General features: G+C 39.5%; 2 pseudogenes; both read right to left on the reverse strand.

The window, feature by feature from the left end:
- Nucleotides 1-890: 890 nt before the first annotated feature.
- LOC123388958 lies at nucleotides 891-1944 on the reverse strand (annotated as a pseudogene).
- A 10938-nt stretch (nucleotides 1945-12882) lies between these two features.
- On the reverse strand, nucleotides 12883-13002 carry LOC123388963 (annotated as a pseudogene).
- Between the last annotated feature and the right edge of the window lie 4598 nt (nucleotides 13003-17600).

The raw sequence follows: 17600 nt of genomic DNA on the forward strand, positions 1-17600 counted from the left end.
CCAAATATCCATAACGTTAATTATTGGAGGATTATCATATCAAAATTTTACCATGGTTGGTCGGGTTGGTTGTTTGATCAAGTTGTGGATTTTTATCTGATATTCCTGTCCATTCGCGTTCATCGGGACCCTTTTCTCTTCAACTTTACATTCACCATCTCATGATCTGCTCTTTATTTGTCCAGAATTCTCTACATTTGCTTCTTTTGGAAATCAGTTATTATCTGATATCATACCCTTCACTTTGATTCTGCCCCATGAGCAACATGGGAATAGCCTAGTTTTACTAGAAGGAAGTGGTGTTAAATTCCCCATGGTTCCCACAGTCCATGTCCTGTTCTCCAACATCATTTCACCCAAAGACCTTAGCATCTACTGAAAACTGGTGGCTGATTTTTACATATGCTTTTGCAAGATGATTTCTTCTTTCCATTTCTACTTCTGTCTTTATTTCTAATCAATCTTTTGTAAGGATCTTTCGCTTCTCTCAAATCCTGATTCTTTTTTTTTTTTTTACACAAAGACAATTATTTAAGACCTTTATTAACGGGTTCTTGCCGTTTGTTGACTTTTTTGAAAAAATCAAGTTGTAAACTTTTATTACAAATTAAAAATGAGGTTCTTAAAAATCTCAACTTGACCAGATATGAAACAAATTAAAAACCTTTAAAGGTGTATTGAGAAAAACCAGGCTTCTTTTTTTTTTCTTAAAAAACACGTTTGTCATTACCAAAAAGAGACGTCTTTAGGTAAAAATAATAAAAACCCCATGCTGCATAGATAATGCAGATAGTTCTATTTATCTGGTAAATGGGCAAAAAGCAAGCACTTAAGGTCTTCAGCTCCAATCTTTTGTTCATTTCTTATTGCTGGAATTTCATCTTCATTTCTTCGTGTTGGATGACTAAACCGGATGATGGTAGAGATGGTAAGCCGGCATTTACTCAGCCCCGCCCTGCTCAGCCTCAGGAGCGGACGAATTCTCAGCTGGTGGATAGGCTGCTTTTGTCTCTTTGCCATCTTGTGGTTTAGGGTTTTCTGGGTGTCTGCGTCGGTAATTGAAGTTGCGGCGGTACCGACGTTGACGTTGAGGGCTGCTGACCCTGGGTCTCATCTCCTTGATTTTCCTTATCTTCCTCGTTGCCATCTTCTCTAGGTTGTCTTTGGCGAGGAAGACCCCTGCGGAATCGTGGTCTATAACCCGATACATATTCTGTCTCACTGGTCTACCTTGTTCTCCTGCTCCCTGGTTGTCAGCACCTTCCATCACTTCTCCCTGCACAGGAGGGTTGGAATACTGTGGTCGACGCCCATAGGGTCTCCTCATATAGTAAGGTGGGAACCATCGCCTGCGGTAGGGCCGGCGCTGTTGGGCCTGGACTTCAGGAACACTTTGCGATCCCTTGTTCTTTTCCCCACTCTCACTATTCTGGTAATTTTGCTGGTAATTGCGTGGAGGACCCCTGCGACGTGGATAGCGTCTATAACGGTTACGGTCTGCTGCATATTTACTGCCTTGCACTGGAACTCCACCAGGGCCTGTCACATTTGCTGCCTCCGCACCCTTTTCTCCTTCAACAACATCAAACTCCACAGTCTCTCCATCTCCTACACTGCGAAGGTACTTCCTGGGGTTATTCTTCTTTATGGCAGTCTGGTGTACAAATACATCTTCCTTGGTGTCATTCCTGTTGATGAAACCATATCCGTTTCTTACATTGAACCATTTTACTGTTCCCAAAACCTTCGTTGCGATGACTTTCTTGTCCCCGCGCCGGCAGGCGCAGCTGATGTGAGGCCGCCCAGGCCGCCGCTCCCCTGCGCCGCTGCCCCTGGTGCCGGGCTTGGTGTTGGCAGCGCTGAGGGCGGGGGAGGCGGGGCGGGGGGGGGAGCGGCGGGCAGCTGCTGGGTCTCGGCCTCGCTGCTCATGGTTGCCATGATGGTGACTGGGGCCGGCTGGGGCAGCTACGGCTCCTCCCGCAGTGTGATGGTAACTAGGCAAGCGGCGGCGGTGGGGCTGCTCAGGGCTCTCTGGGGTCCGATCTCCGCTCCTGCTACCGATCGAACTCTCCAATCCTGATTCTAAAGGTTCTCTTAAGTTGTACTCTAGATTTACAGATTATTATTCAGTGTTGGGAAAGCACTCCTGCCATGATTCATTTTGGTGCAGGTTGTCTTTATTTGGTCAATGGTGACCCTTTCAAGCTGGTTCCTGCATCCTTTTAACATGAATATATCCTCCTTCTCAGTCCGCACAAGTTCAGGCACAGAAACCCAGAGGCTGAGAAAGAATTCCCATTGCTTGAGTACAAAAGTCTCTCAGTCTACACCAGAGTCCAGGAAGTTTGGGAAACAACCCGAAGGATCTGATCAAGGTCCTAGTTGATAAGTAACCTCATCAGAGGTGGACTAAAAAGGCCCTGACCTGAGGTCAATATGGCGTCTTCCCCCAAGACAGACACTCTGACTACCCTTTCCTGGGAGGGCCTGCTTTTTTTTTTTAATACTTTCTCTCCTCCATCGAGAATATTTTGAGTCCTATTAGGATTGAATACCCCTTTTCTCCCTTCACCATTAACAATCAAGTGGCAAGTGGCTCTACAAAAGCTTAGAGAGTCTTGAGTGGAAGGGAAGTCTCCCTCTTGGTTGATATTCTAGTTTCCTCCATCCCTAGCTGTGTGCCTGTCTCTGAGCCTCAACGTGCTCACTTCCAAAATGGGGAGGAGGACAATGAGATTTATGTACTGTAGGGCACTGTCCCCTGAGAACAGTTTGATTAATAAAGGTCTTTGGAGCATACCTTACATAAACATTCAATAAACATGACATCCCATTACTTACATTTCCTTCCCTCGCATTTTTTATTTCCTGGCTTCACAGCTGGATCATCTTTCAGGCAAGGCCTAACCAGACTATATCTCCTGACCTCTACCCTCCCACAAATATGCTGGTGCTCTTTCCAGTGCCCAGAAAAGGCCTACAGTTAACATATTTGTGTTTAATTCAATCTGTTCTTTCTATAGACTAATATCCAGGCAATCCAGGACTCCAGACTGGGTCCCATTCCCCCTTTTAGGGCCAGGATATGAGGGAAGGAAGAGCAAGATCTTCATTTATACTCACATCCCCTCCTACTAACCAGAGGGGATCAGGAGAAATGGTGGATGCAAGGAACCTCTGACATCTGAAGGGTGGGAATCTGGAGCCAAGATGGATCTTGGGGAGAAGAAAAGGAGGAAGGGACACAGAAAGTGGGAACAAGGGAGGTGGGGATGGATGGGAGTGAGTCGAGGACTGGATACAAAGATAAGGACGGGGCATGAGTTGAGGGTGGGCACTTAGCCAAGAAGTACCATTATGAGCAAAATGGGAGTCAAAGAGGGACATTCAAGAGATAGGATGTTTGAACTCAGTAACAGTACCACTGATAATGATACTACAATAAATGTCTCCTTCCAACCAGAGCATTCCACTTTATGTGACAAGTTGAATAATCTCACTATTATCTAGGTCACTCTACTGCCTTGCATGCATAGATTTTCAGTTCTCCTACAGAAGGGAAAAATGTAAGTTTATTCTCATGACTGAGCTTTGAGATCTCCCAAGAATGTTTGTGTTTTAAAAGGTAGATCCTCTCCTGGGGCACAGAGGGACAACACCCACCATTGTTGGCAGCACCAGGAGTTATGAGGGGTTGGGTGCCTCAGAAAGTGACTCTAAGACAAGGATGTGAGTATAAGTAGTTTCTCTGGAAGGATCTTTGGTGGGAAGAAATGATGGGAGCTAAGATGTGAAGAAGGAGAGCAGCCAACACAGAAGACAGGGTGTTAGTTTAGAGGTCACTGCTTGGGCAACTCTGTCTCCATCCACTGGGAACGTTTTAAATACATGCAGAACAGCCCTGAGTCATCCCATCCAAGTGCAAAAAGACCTGCACAGGATGAGTGTTGCTCTTATGGACATTGGTTACCTGGCTCCCGAGCTGACTGCCATGGCCAAAGAAGCCAAGGAAGCCAATGGACACCCTTGGGTAAAGAGCTGCAGGCAACTGTGAAGGCAGCCACTGTGTGTACAAGACAGGGCTTGTCAGTGAAGACACTAGAGGGCACCAACCCTCTCCTCTCCTCTCCTCCCTATCATGACCCATGGGATCTGAAATATTGAGAAATTAGTGTAGTGCTGCCAATCATACACCAAATGACTGCCAGGAGGCCTTACTTTCCTGATCACTTACAGTCCCAACACTGATACTTCTTAAATAACAAGTAACTTCTGTCCCATGACTACTCCAACCCCACTCTTTCACTCCAGAAGTTTCAGTTCAAGCAAATATTCTTCCAAGCACTCTTCAAATCTTGCCAGGAACAAAGACATGCACCTTTAACAAGGGATGGAGGATTATCGACAGTCTATACCTTGTGCCAAGAACAGCAAACAATTTTGTCCTCCAAGAAAAAATTCCCATTCCTTGGAGTCTCAGAAGGCATAGGATTTAAGAGTGCTCACTATCCTTGAAATCATTATTAATAAACACAGCTTTACAAGCTGAACAGCAATTGACAGTATATTGTGGTAGTGACAAAATAATAAATGTAATCATGTTCCCATCCTATAAACATTAACAATTAACTATGCATCTTGAAATCAACCATATATATATATATATATATATATATATATATATATATATATATATTAAAGATTTTATTTATTTACTTGACAGAGAGAGAGATCACAAGTAGGCAGAGAGGCAGGCAGAGAAAGAGGAGGAAGCAGACTCCTGATGCACAGACAGCCCAATGAGGGGCTTGATCCAAGGACCGTGAGATCATGACCTGAGCCAAAGAAAGAGACATGAACCCACTGAACCATCCAGGCACCCACCCCCCTTTTTTTTTTTTTTTTTTGAGAAAGAGAGAGAGGGAACAAAATCTGAATGGGTGGGGTGGGATAGTGGGAGAAAGAGAAACTTTTTTTTAAAGATTTTATTTATTTATTTGACAGAGAGATCACAAGTAGACTGAGTGGCAGGCAGAGATAAGGGAGAAGCAGGCGCCCTGCCAAGCTTAGAACATGTTGTGGGGCTCGATCACAGGACCCTAAGATCAAGACATGACCTGAAGGCACAGGATTAAACCACTAAGCCACCCAGGCACGGGAGAGGGAGACTCTTAAGCAGACTCCATGCTCAGTGTGGAACCTGATTTGGGCTTAGTCTCATGACCCTGAGATCATGACCTGATGCTTAAGCAACTGAGCCACCCAGGCAGTCTTCCTATCAACTCTATTTTATTTCCTCAGTAACCCCTAAATAGCCTTTGTTGGTATTAACTGTTCTAGTATTATGACCATGATTGTTCTCCCATGAATAATTAGTCCCTAGAATGCCAGGCACCAACTTCCCAGAGCACCATGGGATGACACATCCATTCTAGATTAGAAAACCACATTTATGATAGAATACATAATGTTATATATGTTTTACCTTAACACAAAACATCTGTAATAGCTCCTTCTGTGATTTCTATATTGTTGTGTATTACTCAATTTCTGTAACATGAATGATATTATTTAAATAAACAACATAAAAGAATAGGTGTCCATTACTACTAAGTAATGGTAGCACTAATTATGCAACATTATGTATTAAAAATAAAAAAAAAACAATGATTATGAATAAACTTTAAAATAGGTTTAGATTTACCAACAAAACCAAATAGGAAAGACAGGACTGAACATTTCCATACACCTAGCAAAGTTTGCCAACTATTTTCCTTTTCTTTTAATTCCATTATGGTTCTCATACAGTGTTCATTTCTAGAATACAACAGAGGGATTCAACGCTTCCATGCATTCTCCAGGGCTCATCAGAACAAGCAGCTCCTTCATCCCTATCACCTACTTCACCCATGCTGGCAACCATCACCTTGTCTGTCGTGAAAAGTCCGGACAAAAGACCTGAGACTGAGGCAGGAATCCATCAAAATCCTAGAGGAGAACAAGGGCAGCAATCCCTTTGACTTCATCCACAGAAACTCCTTACTACACACACCTACAAAGGCAAGGGAAACAAAAGCGAAAATGAACTTTTGGGACTTCATCAAAATCAAAAGCTTCTGCGCAGCAAAGGAAAACCATCAACAATGAAAGAGGCAACCCACAGAATGGGAAAAGGTATATGCAAATGACACTACAGACAAAGGTCTGTTATCCAAGATCTATAAATATCTTCTCAAACTCAACACCCAAAAGACAAATAGTCGAGTCAAAAAATGGGACAAAAATGTGACGATACAGTTCTGCAAAGAAGACATACAAATGGCTAACAGATGCATGAAAAACTGTTCATCATCATTAGCCATCAGGGAGATTCAAATCAAAACCACCCAGATACCACCTTCCACCACGTAGAACGGCAAAAACTGACCAGGCAAGAAACAGCAAGTGTTGCAGAAGTTGGGAGAAAGGAGAACCCTCTCAACTGTTGGTGGGAATGGAAGTTGGTACAGCCCATTTGGAGGTTCCTCAAAAAATGAAAAATAGAGGATATAATATTGCACAACAGGGCTGAACCTGTTTGAAAAATTGTATGTGGCCAAGTGATTCATGTTGGCTGGCTCACTTGTTCTCAGGATACCTAATTTTTCTCTTCCTCTCCTTCATCCTCTTTAGCAGTAATAGGACATTCAAATATTTCAAATTTAAAAAGACATTCCACTTCCCCTTTATCCTCTACAACATTAATAGGACAATCAAATATTTCTAATTTAAAAAGACATTCCAAGCCGGGAAGAATGTAGAGTGAGTTCAATGAGTTTCAGGCTGAAGGAAAAAGATGTGACCATGAGGTGGCAGTAACATGCAACCCCCTTTCCTGGGGGGGGACTGACAGGTTTGCAAGAGGGGTGGTCCATCACAGTAATAATCCTTCCAATACTGGGGATATTGAACAGGATACACATGTGCCTAAGTAATGCCTTTCTGCAGCCTGGATGGGAGAGCAGGGTCTCTGCATCAGGGATTTAGAAAGCCAACAGTTGTTCAGGGTCTTTTAGAGCTGAAGGATTAACCTGGATTGCTTGACTGACTCACTGACTTTATTTATGATAAGAAAATATTGGTCACAGTTTCATGACATACAGAATTGAGGCAGGCAGTCAATACCTAAACATCTGCTCTCCAGGGTTATATGAAAAAAATATTTTTAAATGAAAGATAATTTTGGGAGTGATTTAGATGTTATGTTTTTTTTGTGCAATAAACAATTTACATCTTAGAGGATCACAAGAAAATATTGAAAACAGAAACTCTGGAAGGATTCTAAATTTAGAGTATTATAGATATTTAATGTCTATATGCCTAATTATATAGTGATAATAAGATCTAGTCTTATATGTTTAAAAAATTCAAAAAATTTGTAATGCTATTACAACATTATGTTAGACCTGAACCACTATTGAGAATATTCAAAGAAAAATGCTATCCCCTGGTTATTGAATGGAAAAAAGGTTTTAAAGCCCATCAGGGAGCTGTTTCTGCGAGTTCAGCGTAGGCGCCTGGTGGCTAGCGCATGTCTGCCCCAGGGACAGGTGGCCAAGGAGCTGCTGTCTCCTTGGGCCCAGAGGTTCAGGACAGGCATGCTTTCTGCCCAGTCTCCTTCCTAAGGGTGTAGCACGCGCCCTGCCCTACTCATCCCCTCCTGTCTCCTTAGCAGCCAGGCTTCTGTCTCTCTGCACTGGGAGTGGGTGACACTTGTATTTCCACCGGCTTCTGTGCCTGCCAGGGCCGGCTCTCCTGCTTCGCAACCGTTTCCAGACCAGAAGGCCAACGGCTCCTGCTCTTCTCCCCGGGCAGCGTGCTGCACCTTTCACAGACATGCTCCTGGGGACCGCACTGAAAAACATGTCCCTTTCCTTAAGGCTCTTTCCACAGACGCAACCGCGCTTCTCTCTCAGGCAGAGGGGATACCCAGGCATAGAGGATTTCGCTCCATGCAGGTTTATTACACCGAGCTGAGGAGACCAGCTCAGGCAAAGAGGAGCATCCCTCAGAACGGACTCTGATTTCCCAAAGAATGCTGTGCTTTCCCAGAGGGAATGCCGGGGCAAAGAGGCTTTCACTCTATGCGGGTTTCTCCCATCGTGCTGCGAATACTAGGCTAAGGCAAGCAGCAACAGCAGCCCACAGAACCGACTCTGATTTCCCAGCGACTGCTATGCTTTTGCAGAGGTTTTCAGCTTGGCACGAACCGAACTTCGCTGCTTCTTCCTCAGAAAGGCTTTGGGTGTTTGCTCTGTCGCATCAGGTAAGAAGAGTCACGGGAGAGCTGGTGTCTCTTGGGCCTTGCTTTCCCAGGCTCCATGTTGGTGCCCTGGGTTCACCCTGCCAGGCCGAACTAAGCAGACACAGTCACCACCCTGCAGCAGCGTGCGTGGCCTTAGATGGCACTCTATGCACACTACCATCTCCCGGTGTAGGCAACGCTTGGCCTTTGGCACTGAACCTCAGGCGGATTCGCGGACAAGGCCAGTGCCTTCCCCACAGGAGAGGAGAGGAGACAGGATCCCTGAACACCGCCCGTTCACTGGAATGGGGAGCTTTGGGGGATTATCACCACTCCTTCCCCCGGAAACCCCCTGCCACCGAAAACGCTGTCACATGTTGGAGGAAGATGGCATCTGACTGCCCGTTTCTCGAGGGAGCTGTTTCTGCGAGTTCTGGGTATGGAGCCTGGTAGCTAGCCCAAGTCTGCCCTATGGACAGGTGGTCAAGGAGATGCTGTCCCCTTGGGACCAGAAGCACAGGACAGGCCTGCCTTCTGCCCATACTCCTTCCTCAGAGTGGAGCACGCATCCCTGCCCTAGTCGTCCCCTCATGTCTCCTTAGGAACCAGGCTTTGTCTCTCCGCACAGAGGGCGGGTGACACTTGTCTTGCCACTGGCCTGCTCTTCCTGCCATGGCAGGCTACCCTGCTTCCCGTCCTTTTCCCGACCACAAGGCCAATGGCTCCTTCTCTTCTCTGGCGGCGGCGTGCTACGCCTTCCCCAGACTTGCTCCTGGGGAGTGCAGTGACAGACGTGTGCAACCACGCTTCTTTCTCAGATCTCAAATACACAACATAACCCTACACCTAAAGGATTTGGAGAAAGAACAACAAAGAAAGCCTAAACCCAGCAGGAGAAGAGGAATAATAAAGATCAGAGCAGAAATCAATAAAATAGAAACAAACAAACAAAAACCACAAAAAACCAACAACAACAAAAAAAAACAGTAGAACAAATCAACGAAACTAGGAGCTGGTTCTTTGAAAGAATTAATAAGATTGATGACCCCTTTCCAGACTTATCAAAAGAAAAGAGAAAGAACCCAAATAAATAAAATCATGAATGAAAGAGGAGAGATCACAACCAACACCAAAGAAATACAAACAATTATAAGAACATACTATGAGCAACTCTACGCCAACAAATTCAACAATCTGGAAGAAATGGATACATTCCTAGAGACATATAAAGTACCACAACTGAACCAGGAAGAAATAGAAAACCTGAAGAGACCCATAACCAGTACGGAGATTGAAACAGTCATCAAAAATCTCCAAACAAACAAAAGCCCCGGGCCAGATGGCTTCCCAGGGGAATTCTACCAAACATTTAAAGAAGAATTAATTCCTATTCTTATGATACTGTTCCAAAAAAATAGAAATGGAAGGAAAACTCCCAAACTATTTTTTTTTTCTGAGGCCAGCATCACCTTGATCCCAAAACCAGACAAGGATCCCATCAAAAAAGAGAACTACAGACCAATAGCCTTGATGAACACAGATGCGAAAATTCTCACCAAAATACTAGCCAATAGGATCCAACACTACATTAAAAGGATTATTCACCACGACCAAGTGGGATTTATTCCAGGGCTACAAGGTTGGTTCAACATCTGCAAATCAATCAATGTGATACAACACATCAATAAAAGAAAGAACAAGAACCATATGATACTCTCCCTAGATGCTGAAAAAGCATTTGGCAAAGTGCAGTATCCCTTCCTGATTAAAACTTTTCAAAGTGGGGGCGCCTGGGTGGCTCAGTGGGTTAAGCCTCTACCTTCGGCTCAGGTCATGATCCCAGGGGCCTGGGATCGAGTCATGCATTGGGCTCTCTGCTCAGCAGGGAGCCTGATTCTCCTCATCTCTCTCTCTGTCTGTCTCTCTGCCTATTTGTGATCTCTCTCTCTGTCAAATAAATAAATAAAATCTTTAAAAAAAACTCTTCAAAGTGTAGGGATAGAGGGCACATATTATCAATATTATCAAAGCCATCTATGAAAAACCCACTGCAAATATCATTGTCAATGGAGAAAAACTGAATACTTTTCCCTGAGGTCAGGAACACGGCAGGGATGTCTGTTATCACCACTGCTATTCAACATCGTAGTAGAAGTCCTAGCCTCAGCAATCAGACAACAAAAAGAAATTAAAGGCATCCTAATTTTGCCAAATTGGCAGAAGAGAAGTCAAACTATCCCTGTTTGCAGATGATATGATAGTGTATGTGGAAAACTTAAAGGACTCCACTCCAAATCTGCTATAACTTGTATAGAAATTCTGTAAAGTGTCAGGATATAAATCAATGAAAAGAATTTGGTTGCATTTTTTTATACCAACAAGACTGAAGAAATAGAAATTAAGGAGTGAATCCCATTTACAATTGCACCCAAAACCCTAAGATACCTAGGAATAAACCTAACAAAGAATCTATACTCAGAAAACTCTAAAGTACTCATGAAAGAAATTGAAGAAGACACAAAGAAATGGAAAAATGTTCCATGATCCTGTATTGGAAGAACAAATATTGTGAAAATGTCTATGCTACCTAAAGCAATCTACACATTTAATGCAATCCCTATCAAAATCCCATCCTTTTTTTTTTTCAAAGAAATGGGACAAATCATCCTAAAATATATATGGAACCAGAAAATACCTCGAATAGCCAGAGGAATATTGAAAAAGAAAGCCAAAGTTGTTGGCAGCACAATTCCAGACTTCAAGCTCTATTACAAAGTTGTCATCATCAAGATAGTAGGGAACTGTCCCCAAAACAGACATAGATCAATGGAACAGAATAGAGATCCCAGAAATACACCCTCAACTCTATGGTCAACTAATCTTCAACAAAGCAGGAAGGAATGTCCTTTGGAAAAAAAAGACAGCCTCTTCAACAAATGGTGTTTGTGGGAAAATTGAACAGCCACATGCAGAAAAATGAAATTGGACCATTTCCTTACACCACACATGAAAATAGACTGGAAATGGATGAAGAAGCATAATGTGAGAAAGGAATCCATCAAAATCCTTGAGGAGAGAACAGGTAGCAACCTCTTTGACCTCAGCAGCAGCAACTTCTTCCTAGGAACATCGCCAAAGGCAAGGGAAGCAAGGGCAAGAATGAACTATTGGGATTTCATCAGATCAAAAAGCCTTTGCACAGCAAAGGAAACAGTTAACAAAACCAAAAGATGACTGTCAGAAGTTATCTGGGAGAAGATATTTGCAAATTACATACCAGATAAAGGGCCAGTATCTATCCAAAATCTATAAAGAGCTTATCAAACTCAACACCCTAAGAACAAATAATCGAATGAAAAAATGGGCAGAGGACATGAACAGACATTTCTGCAAAGAATACATCCAAATGGCCAACAGACACATGAAAAAAAAATGCTCCACATCACTCGGCATCAGGGAAATACAAATCAAAACCAGAATGAGATACCACCTCACACCTTTCAGAATGGCTGAAATGAACAAGTCAGTCAATGACAGATGCTGGCGAGGATGTGGAGAAAGGGCAACCCTCCTACACTGTACGTGGGAATGCAAGCTGGTGCAACCACTCTGGAAAACAGCGTGGAGGTGCCTCAAAAAGCTGAAAATAGAACTACCCTATGACCCAGTGATTGTAGTACTGGATATATACCCTAAAGATACAAACGTGGCATTCTGAAGGGGCACATGCACCCAAATGTTTATAGCAGCAATGTCCACAATAGTTAAACTATGGAAAGAACCTAAATGTCCTTCAACAGATCAATCTTATTTGATGTGGAATATATGTACAATGGGATACTGTGCAGCCATCAAAAGAAATGAAATCCTGCTATTTGTGATGACATGGATGGAACTAGAGGGTATTATGCTTGGCGAAATAAATCAATCTGAGAAAGACAACTATCCTATGATCTCCCTGATATGATGAAGTGGAGATGCAACATAGGCGGTTTCGGGCGTACGAAAAGAAAAATAAAAGAAGATGGGATTGGGAGGGAGACAAACCATAAAAGACTGAATCTCACAAAACAGACTGAGGGTTGCTGGGGGGAGGTGTGTTGGGAGAGGATGGTGGGGGTATGGACATTGGGGGAGGGCAGGTGCTATGGTGAGTGATGGTGAGTGCTGTGAAATGAGTAAACCTGGTGATTCACAGACCTGTACCCCTAGGGATAAAAATACAGTATATGTTTATAAAAAATTTTAAAAAATAATTTTAAAAAATCCATTAAAGAAAAAAACACATATTGCAAGCCCAGAGCTAATCTCATATTCAATCAAAAAAATTTGAAAGTTTTCCCCTTAAAGATCAGAAAGAAGACAACTGTGTCCACTTTCACTACTCTCATTTGACATAGTACTGGATGTCCTAGCCAGAGAAACAAGGAACACAAAGAAATAAAAGACTCCAAAAAAAAAAAAAAAGGAAGAAGTAAAATTTTCTTTTTTTGGATAACATGAACTTACATGTAAAAAAAATCCTAAAAACTTCACAAAAAATTTTGAATAAACAAATTTAATAAAGCTGCCAAATACAAGATCAATATATAAAAGACAAGAATTTTGTTTTGTTTCGTTTTTTTTTAATAGTTTTTTCATGTCATCCTTGCTCAGTGATCACGCTAATCTTCTCTGCATCATTCCAATTTTAGTATATGTGCTGCCAAAGTAAGCACAAGACAGGAGCATTTTAACACTCTAATGATGAACTATCTGAAAAAATAAAGAGAACAATCTAATTCACAATAGCATCAAAAATAATAAAATACTTAGGAAAAGATTTAAGTAAGAGAGATGAAAGATCTGTACTCCATAAACTATGACATTGATAAAGAAATTGAAGGAGACACAAATGGAAAGATAGCTCATATTTATGAATGGTAAGAATTAACATTGTTAAAATGTCCATACTACCGAAAACCATCTGTAAATTCAATTCCTATCAAAAATCCAATGTTAGGGGCGCCTGGGTGGCTCAGTGGGATAAGCCGCTGCCTTCGGCTCAGGTCATGATCCCAGGGTCCTGGGATCGAGCCCTGCATCAGGCTCTCAGCTCAGCAGGAAGCTGCTACCTCTTCTCTCTCTGCCTGCCTCTCTGCCTGCTTGTCATCTCTCTCTGTCAAATAAATAAATAAATAATCTTTTTTTTAAAAATCCAATATTTTTTTTTACAGAAGTAAGTAAAGAATCCTAAAAATTATATATGAGACCATAAAAGACAACAAATAATTAAAGCAGTTATGAGAAAGAATGAAGAAGCGAAATTACACTTCTTGATTTGAAACTATACTACAAAGCCCTCATGCTCAAAACAATAAAGTATACTGGCATAAAAATAGACCAATAAACAAGTAGAACAGAATTGAGAGTCCAGAAATAAATCCTTTCATACAGTCACCTAATATTTGACAGGGGCCAACATATATAATGTGTAAAGATAGTCTGTTCAATAAATGATATTTAAAACTGAATAGTCACATCAACCAGCATGAAACTGGAACCTTATATCACTCATAAATCTTAACTTGAAATAGATTAAAGACTTAAATGTGATGCATGAAACTAAATTTCCTAAAGGAAAACATAGGAAAAATTCTCCTTGACATTGGTCTTGCCAATAGTTTTTTGGATACCAGGCCAAAAACACAAGCAAAAGAAGCAAAAATAAATAAATGGTATTACATCAAACTAAAGTTTCTGCATTGCCAAAAAAAAAGGGGGGGAAAGAAAAACACAATCCACAGAATGTAAGAAAATACTTACAAAATCTTATATCTGAAAAGAGGTTAATAACCAACAGATACAATAGAAAAAATATATAATTAAAAAAATAGCAAAAGGATCTCAATAGACTTTTTTTTTTTTTCAAAAAAGTTATATAAATGACCAACAGGAGCATTAAAGTGCTCAATGTAAAAACTCAGGGCAAAGTCATTATGTTGTTGTTGTTGTTGTTGTTTACCTCTGAAAAACACAACAAGATATTACTACCTATTAGAATATATACTACCAAAAAATTAAAACTACCAAATTTTGGTAAATATTGGGGAAAATGGGGAACTTATGCACTGTGATAGGGATATAAATTTGTATGGAAAACAGTATGGAGATTATTCATATTATTAAAAGTAAAATTACCATATGATTCAGTAATCCCACCTCTAGGTGTATATCTAAAGGAAACGAAGGCACTATTCAAAGACATATCTGCACTCTTATGTTCATTATAAAATTATTAACTCTAAGCAAGAGATGGAAATAACTTCAGTATCCATTAATGGATGAATGAATAAAATAAGTATGGTAAATATATACTATGGAATACTACTTAACCATGAAAAATTAAGAAATACTGCCATTTACAACAGCATGGATGGATCTTGAAGGTATTATACTAAGTGAAATATTTCAAAGATTTTATGTATATTTTTTAATTTATGTATTATGATATCCCTTACATACAGAATCTGAAGAAAAAGCAAACTAATGGAAACTTAGAGTTGAGTTGACAAGAGGTGAACCTGGGGTGGAATAAGGTGGTCAAAGGGTACAAACTTGCAACTATAATATGAAAAAGTTCTGGGGATCTAATGTACAGCATGATGATCATAGTTAATAATATATACATACATTTTTATTGTGCTTCCCTTTATTAAACTTTGCATATATCACATTCTTACAAGTTGAAAGTTTATAGCAATCTTGTATAAAAGAGGTCTGCTGCCACCATTTTTCTAACAACATTTGTTCATTTTGTGTCTCTCTGTCACATGTTGGTAATTCTTGCAATATTTCAAGTTTTTTCATTATTATTGTTATTTGTTATGGTGATCTGTGATCAGTAATTATGACCCACTGAAAACTCAGAACTAGTTTACTTAAGGTATATACATTGTTTTTTTACTTAAAGACATAATGCTTTTGAACAGTACAGTATAGTGTTTATTTTTTATATGCACTGGGAAACATAATTTTTTATTTGCACCGGGAAACCAAAAAAATAATAATTTGACATAGTTTATTGAGATAATCACTTTATTGAGGCGGTCTGGAACAAAACCCACAAGACCTCTGAAGTTTATCTCTACTGTACTATATACATAAAAGTTGCTAAGAGAGTAGATCTTAAAATTCCTTACCATACATGCATAAAAAACAGTGGCAACTATATGAGATAGTAGATGTATTAACATTTATATGTAGATTATACTGCAATACAGATGTATGCCAATTTATCAAATTGTACAAAATTTACACAATGTTAAAAGTTTGCAATGTTATAAGAAATCATTTCTTATATTTACAAATTATAATATGTCGATTATTTTTCAATAAAGCTGGAAAAAACTTTTTGTAGAATTAATCTATTTTTCAAAAAAGGAAGTAAGGAAGTAGAAACTGCAACTAACTCTGAAATAATAGAATATAAAATCCATTTTCGTTATATACACTGTGACAAAAACTATTACTTAGTTTACAATGAAGGAGTACTTATGAAGCATGAAGGATGGTCTATAAATAAGGCTGAAAGAGCTCAGTTTTAAGGTTTAAATTTAAAATCTTCTTTTGAAATACTAAACTGACCACCCATTTTTCCAAACATAAATGTCTTAACTGCATGAATTTATTTCAGACAACTCTATAATCTAGTTTCATAAGAAAGCAGCATGCAAATTTTGAATAAGACAGACTTGCTTAAGTTTCTTTATGTTCAACAGTAAAGGATACTTCCCTAAAAAGAAGAAAAATCAGCATATTTATTATGATAATTATTATTCATAATGAGATTCATATTGAATTAGGGAATATATATCCTCAGAGGGGGTAAAGTAAAATGAAATTTATTTTGGTAAATGTGTCTATGAATAGTCAATACAATGCCTCAATAGAAATGAATATTATCATTTTGAACAATTTAATTACTATTATTAGAATTATTATAAGTATAAAAATAGCTATCATTTTAGCATGGAATATGAGACTCTCATGCTCCATGCTTCATCACATCCACACAACAACTCTGCATAATAAGTATTATCATCACCATTTCATGGGTGAAAAAAACTGAGGCTAACACATTTAGATAACTGGTTTATGATTACATGGCTAGTAAAGATGCATCACACTAATTTAGGCTAATTTAGGCTTTATGATTTCAGAATTGTACTCTTTCCACTGCACATTCTATTACTCTGTAAATACTTGGCCTGTTTTCATTTAGTTTTTTAATTTTATTCATGTGGTGATGGCTTAAAGCTTCATTTAAAGGAAGCTTAAAAAATTCATTTAACCAAAAGCTCCCAAGAATTAAAAATGTCATGGATCTAATGTAGACATGGATATCATTAGTTAATGGGTAACTATATATTTTCCACTCTAGTGAGATAACAATCAGAGTATTTTTCTAAGTTTTAGTCTCTGAGTGTTCAAAAGGACTTTGTTAAAATAGAAATATTTAGACAAAGGTGATCAAAAGTCTGGATCAGGTCACCTTAAGATAAATATTAGGAAACTGAGGAAACAAATGGAGATTTGAACACTGAACTATGATATAATGAATGGTTTAAAGTATTTAGTAGAGCATAGAAAAGCCCTTTAAAGCCTGGTCTTAGCCTAGCATTGCAGCTTCTGGGATATCTGTCTATCTATCATCTATCTATCTATCTATCTATCTAGATATAAATTTGAAAACTTTTTTAACTTAAAGATTTTGAGAAAAAAACATAATTAGCACCATAGAAGATCTGTTTATGATAACAACATAGCCCCTCCTCCCAGTTTGTTAATATTCTCTCTTATTTAATGTAACATTGTGCAAATAGACCACTACTGATCTGCCGTTATGAATGAAATAACTAAAATAATCTGTTTGCATATCCTGGTGAAAATATTCAATTAGTTCCATGTTGTATTTCTAGGAATGGACCAAATTTTATTTTTAATTTTTAAGTTTTCTAAATATTGTCCAACTTACCTCATATGTTTTTATTATGTGCACTGTCATTCCTTCACATTCTTGCAAGACATTTTCACTGTTGCCCAATATGGTAAGTGTGTAATAGTATGTCATTCTAGGTTCTAATTTATTTTTAATTTAATTTAATTTGATTCCAGATTCATAATAAAGATAAACAGTTTTTATATATGAGTGGCCATTTGGATTACCCTTTCTGTAAAGTAATGCTCAAATCTTTTGATATCTTAACATTGTGTCATACTGACTTCTTTAATAGTAGATTTTCTGAATGAACTTTTAGCTGTGTAGGTCTTCTCT

This window comes from Mustela putorius, unplaced genomic scaffold (assembly GCF_011764305.1).
Source record: "Mustela putorius furo isolate JIRA1106 unplaced genomic scaffold, ASM1176430v1.1 tig00003930_pilon_pilon_pilon, whole genome shotgun sequence".
In the NCBI taxonomy this organism is placed as follows: domain Eukaryota; kingdom Metazoa; phylum Chordata; class Mammalia; order Carnivora; family Mustelidae; genus Mustela; species Mustela putorius.